The sequence below is a fragment of the Musa acuminata genome, unplaced genomic scaffold (assembly GCF_036884655.1).
Source record: "Musa acuminata AAA Group cultivar baxijiao unplaced genomic scaffold, Cavendish_Baxijiao_AAA HiC_scaffold_147, whole genome shotgun sequence".
Lineage (NCBI taxonomy): Eukaryota > Viridiplantae > Streptophyta > Magnoliopsida > Zingiberales > Musaceae > Musa > Musa acuminata.
Genome location: NW_027020423.1, coordinates 137501 through 142500, shown reverse-complemented (window position 1 = coordinate 142500; position 5000 = coordinate 137501). Strand labels below are relative to the sequence as shown.

Genomic DNA, 5000 nt, shown 5'->3' with positions numbered 1-5000 from the left:
ATAAGTAGCATAATACGGAAGCACACGCGGAACAACAAAACGTACATGTGCCTTTACGAGACAATACGATGCAAGCAACAATCTCTCACAAATGTATTCAGTTTTGGAATGAAATGAAGGCAAGAGTTTACAGGGATTCAAAACATTCATACTGAGCTCAATTCAAAATAGGAAGGTTAGATGAATTCAATATCCAAAGGAATGAAACTGGAATAGGCACATATCAAAAGCAAATGCGGAACAATAGGATATACATGTGCCTATATGAGTCAATACGATATAGCATAAACGTTACACAACAGTTTTCAAGAATGCAATAATTTTAAGGACAAGAGCATACAAGAATTCAAAGCAGTAATATAAAGCTCAATTGAATGAGAAAGCTAAAGGATATCAATTTCCAAAGGAATGAAACCAGAGTATGAGAAATCGACCAAAGCTCGATTTCTGGCAGAATACAGAAGGCACATTGAACAAATGATTCAAACTATCAATCGTGCTCCAATTTACTCAGAAATAATCATTGGATAATACTTTCAGATAAGATAGGCTTCATATGAATTGAACTGTCCAACAGAGAGAGTTACAAATAATTTGGTAAGCAAGTGTCGTATAACAAAATCTCTGTTGGCAGAATTCATAATGTCAGATTCAACAGATAACTGGACAGGTGTTTGGATTCCAAATCTTTCAATCCATATATCAAGGAAAGGTCTACGAGTCTAGTTTCCAATGAAATCAGTTTTGAACAAATCAGAGTTTCCAACAAAGACTTATAGGCAGCTCGGTATCAAAAGGTCAGAATCTCAGAAGTTGCACAGATTTGAATCGTTACGTCTAAACAGGAGATATATCAAATGCAAGGCTAGAACAATTCAAAGTTCCTCATATTCAAAACAAATGTGGAGATAAAATAGCAGTGAGGAACGATCAGGGAACTTGCAAGAGAAAAGATTAGAAAGCTTGCAATAGAAAAGGTTAGAACACTTGCAATAAGACATATCAGAGCAATTATAGGAGAAACGATCAGAGAACTTGCAATAAGACATATCAGAGCAATTATAGGAGAAACGAACAGGGAACTTGCAATAGAAAGGATCGAAACAAGTGGGAAACTTGCCTTTCAAATATTTTGATCTGAATATCCAAGGAAGGTGCCAATCCAATCTTTCTACTTTTCCTCCGTGTCCTCTCTCTGTTTCGTTTTGTGCTCCCGTTTTCTTCCTTTCTTCGTAACTACATCACGTGTCGAACATCGAGGCACAGTCACCTGCTCTCTCTTACTCTCATTCCTTCTTTTTCTTTCCCAAACACAGCTGCCACAGCCGCCGTCGCTGCCGCTGCCACAATCGCAGCCACGACCGCAACTGCGGTCACAACCGCAGCCCCCTTCCACTGCACTATTTCCTTCTTCCCTTCTCTCGTTCCTACTCTTTCTCTTTCCCAAAAGCAGCTACTGCAGCTACTGCAGCCACCACCGCTGCCGCAGCTACCGCAGCCAACGTCGCAGCCGCAGCCGGAGTCGCAGCCACGGCCGCAGCCACCACACTCGCAGCCTCTTCTTCCTCCCCTGCTCATCTTCCTCTCCTTCTTCTCTTCCAACTGCAGCTGCCATCGCCGCAGCCGTAGCCCCTTCTCTTCTTCCTCTCCTTCCCTTCTTCCTTTCTCTTCTTCTTCCTTTCCTTCTCTTCTTTCCCAGCTGCATGCTGCAGTCGCAGCCTCAGCCACGGCCACAGCCTTTTCTTCCTCCCCTGCTCATCTTCCTCTCCTTCTTCTCTTCCAACTGCAGCTGCCATCGCCGCAGCCGCAGCCCCTTCTCTTCTTCCTCTCCTTCCCTTCTTCCTTTCTCTTCTTCTTTCCCTGCCACAGCTGCAGCTGCCACAACCGCAGCCGCAGCTACTTTCTTCCCTTCTCCTCTTCCTTTTCCTTCCTTTCTTCTTCTTCTCTTCTTCTCCTTCCTCCCCTTCTTCTCCCCGACGTCACCCACACCCTCTCCTCTGTTTCGTCTGCAGGAAACAGAGGTATCACAACCTCTTCCCCTGCTTCCTCTTCCTCTTCTCTTCCTCTTCTTCTTCTTCTCCTCTTCGAACGCCCCACACCTCTCCTCTGTTTCCACCTGCAGGAAACAGAGGTGCTGCAGCCCTAGCTGCTGCCACCTCTCGCTCCTCCCCTCTTCCCTCTCTTTTCCCTCTTCTTCTCCTCTTCCCTTTTCCTCCCCAACCCCACACACCTCCTCGCTGCAGCCTTGCCGCAGCTATCCTCTTCTCTTCTTCTTCTTCTTCTTCTTCTCTTCTCCCTCTTCTTCCTCTCTTCTTCTCCCCACGCCCCACAGCTTCTCGCTGCAGCCCTCGCTGCAGCCACCTCCTCTTCTTCTACCACTCTCCTTCTTGTCCTCACGCCCCACCGCTCTCTCTGTTTCTGGAAAGAAACAGAGTGCGTGGGAGGCGGTGGGATAATACCGAATTTTCGGTTTTCCCTTTTTTTTTTCTTTTTTGCAACTTAGCAGTTTAGTCCTTGTAATTTCTATATTTACATATAGGTCCTCCAATTTACATATAAATCTTTATTAATAATTTTTAAAAGCGAGGGATATTACACGCACAGCCAAAAATGGCCAGTTTTGGCCCGTTTTTGGGCTGTTTTGGCCAGTTTTTGGCCTGTTCTTGCGTGGTGCGGTGACCGTCGTGAGCGGAGCAAAATGTCAGTCATCTCAGCACCCTGGAACCCCCCGGGTGGCACAGGGCTGGATGGGGCTTTCGTATAGCAGGGACGGTGCTGCCACTCGCTTCGCTCGCTGTCCGCCGCTCGCCGCTCGCTCGCGCAGCCAAAAATGGCCAGTTTTGGCCCGTTTTTGGGCCGTTTTGGCCAGTTTTTGGCCTGTTCTTGCGTTGCGCGGTGACCGTCGAGAGCGGAGCAAAACGTCAGCCATCTCAGCACCCTGGAACCCCCCGGGTGGCACAGGGCTGGATGGGGCTTTCGTATAGCAGGGACGGTGCTGCCTCACGCTTCGCTCGCTGTCCGCCGCTCGCCGCTCGCTCGCGCAGCCAAAAATTGCCAGTTTTGGCCCGTTTTTGGGCTGTTTTGGCCAGTTTTTGGCCTGTTCTTGCGTGGTGCGGTGACCGTCGTGAGCGGAGCAAAACGTCAGCCATCTCAGCACCCTGGAACCCCCCGGGTGGCACAGGGCTGGATGGGGCTTTCGTATAGCAGGGACGGTGCTGCCTCTCGCTTCGCTCGCTGTCCGCCGCTCGCCGCTCGCTCGCGCAGCCAAAAATGGCCAGTTTTGGCCCGTTTTTGGGCTGTTTTGGCCAGTTTTTGGGCTGTTCTTGCGTGGTGCGGTGACTGTCATGAGCGGAGCAAAACGTCAGCCATCTCAGCACCCTGGAACCCCCCGGGTGGCACAGGGCTGGATGGGGCTTTCGTATAGCAGGGACGGTGCTGCCTCTCGCTTCGCTCGCTGTTCGCCGCTCGCCGCTCGCTCGCGCAGCCAAAAATGGCCAGTTTTGACCCGTTTTTGGGCTGTTTTGGCCTGTTTTTGGGCTGTTCTTGCGTGCCGCGGCGACCGTCGTGAGCGGAGCAAAATGTCAGCCATCTCAGCACCCTGGAACCCCCCGGGTGGCACAGGGCTGGATGGGGCTTTCGTATAGCAGGGACGGTGCTGCCTCACGCTTCGCTCGCTGTCCGCCGCTCGCTCGCGCAGCCAAAAATGGCCAGTTTTGGCCCGTTTTTTGGCTGTTTTGGCCAGTTTTTGGCCTGTTCTTGCGTGGTGCGGTGACTGTCGTGAGCGGAGCAAAACGTCAGCCATCTCAGCACCCTGGAACCCCCCAGGTGGCACAGGGCTGGATGGGGCTTTCGTATAGCAGGGACGGTGCCGCCTCTCGCTTCGCTCGCTGTCCGCCGCTCGCCGCTCGCTCGCACAGCCAAAAATGGCCAGTTTTGGCCCGTTTTTGGGCCGTTTTGGCCTGTTCTTGCGTTGCGCGGTGACCGTCGAGAGCGGAGCAAAACGTCAGCCATCTCAGCACCCTGGAACCCCCCGGGTGGCACAGGGCTGGATGGGGCTTTCGTATAGCAGGGACGGTGCTGCCTCACGCTTCGCTCGCTGTCCGCCGCTCGCCGCTCGCTCGCGCAGCCAAAAATGGCCAGTTTTGGCCCGTTTTTGGGCTGTTTTGGCCAGTTTTTGGCCTGTTTTTGCGTGGTGCGGTGACCGTCGTGAGCGGAGCAAAACGTCAGCCATCTCAGCACCCTGGAACCCCCCGGGTGGCACAGGGCTGGATGGGGCTTTCGTATAGCAGGGACGGTGCTGCCTCTCGCTTCGCTCGCTGTTCGCCGCTCGCCGCTCGCTCGTGCAGCCAAAAATGGCCAGTTTTGGCCCGTTTTTGGGCTGTTTTGGCCTGTTTTTGGGCTGTTCTTGTGTGGCGCGGTGACCTTCGTGAGCGGAGCAAAATGTCAGCCATCTCAGCACCCTGGAACCCCCCGGGTGGCACAGGGCTGGATGGGGCTTTCGTATAGCAGGGACGGTGCTGCCTCGCGCTTCGCTCGCTGTTCGCCGCTCGCCGCTCGCTAGCGCAGCCAAAAATGGCCTCTTTTGGACCGTTTTTGGGCCGTTTTTGGCCTGTTCTTGCGTTGCGCGGTGACCGTCGAGAGCGGAGCAAAACGTCAGCCATCTCAGCACCCTGGAACCCCCCGGGTGGCACAGGGCTGGATGGGGCTTTCGTATAGCAGGGACGGTGCTGCCTCTCGCTTCGCTCGCTGTTCGCCGCTCGCCGCTCGCTCGCGCAGCCAAAAATGGCCAGTTTTGACCCGTTTTTGGGCTGTTTTGGCCTGTTTTTGGGCTGTTCTTGCGTGCCGCGGCGACCGTCGTGAGCGGAGCAAAATGTCAGCCATCTCAGCACCCTGGAACCCCCCGGGTGGCACAGGGCTGGATGGGGCTTTCGTATAGCAGGGACGGTGCTGCCTCACGCTTCGCTCGCTGTCCGCCGCTCGCTCGCGCAGCCAAAAATGGC

General features: G+C 53.2%; 1 long non-coding RNA gene across 1 annotated transcript in view; it reads right to left on the bottom strand.

Moving 5' to 3' along the window:
• The window catches only part of LOC135656153 (uncharacterized), a 3738-nt gene extending 1198 nt beyond the window's left edge, over positions 1 to 2540 (bottom strand). Inside the window, exon 1 of the long non-coding RNA XR_010504044.1 lies at positions 1121 to 2540. This is a non-coding gene — a long non-coding RNA (uncharacterized LOC135656153). The remainder of the gene's footprint in view (positions 1 to 1120) is intronic.
• Between the last annotated feature and the right edge of the window lie 2460 nt (positions 2541 to 5000).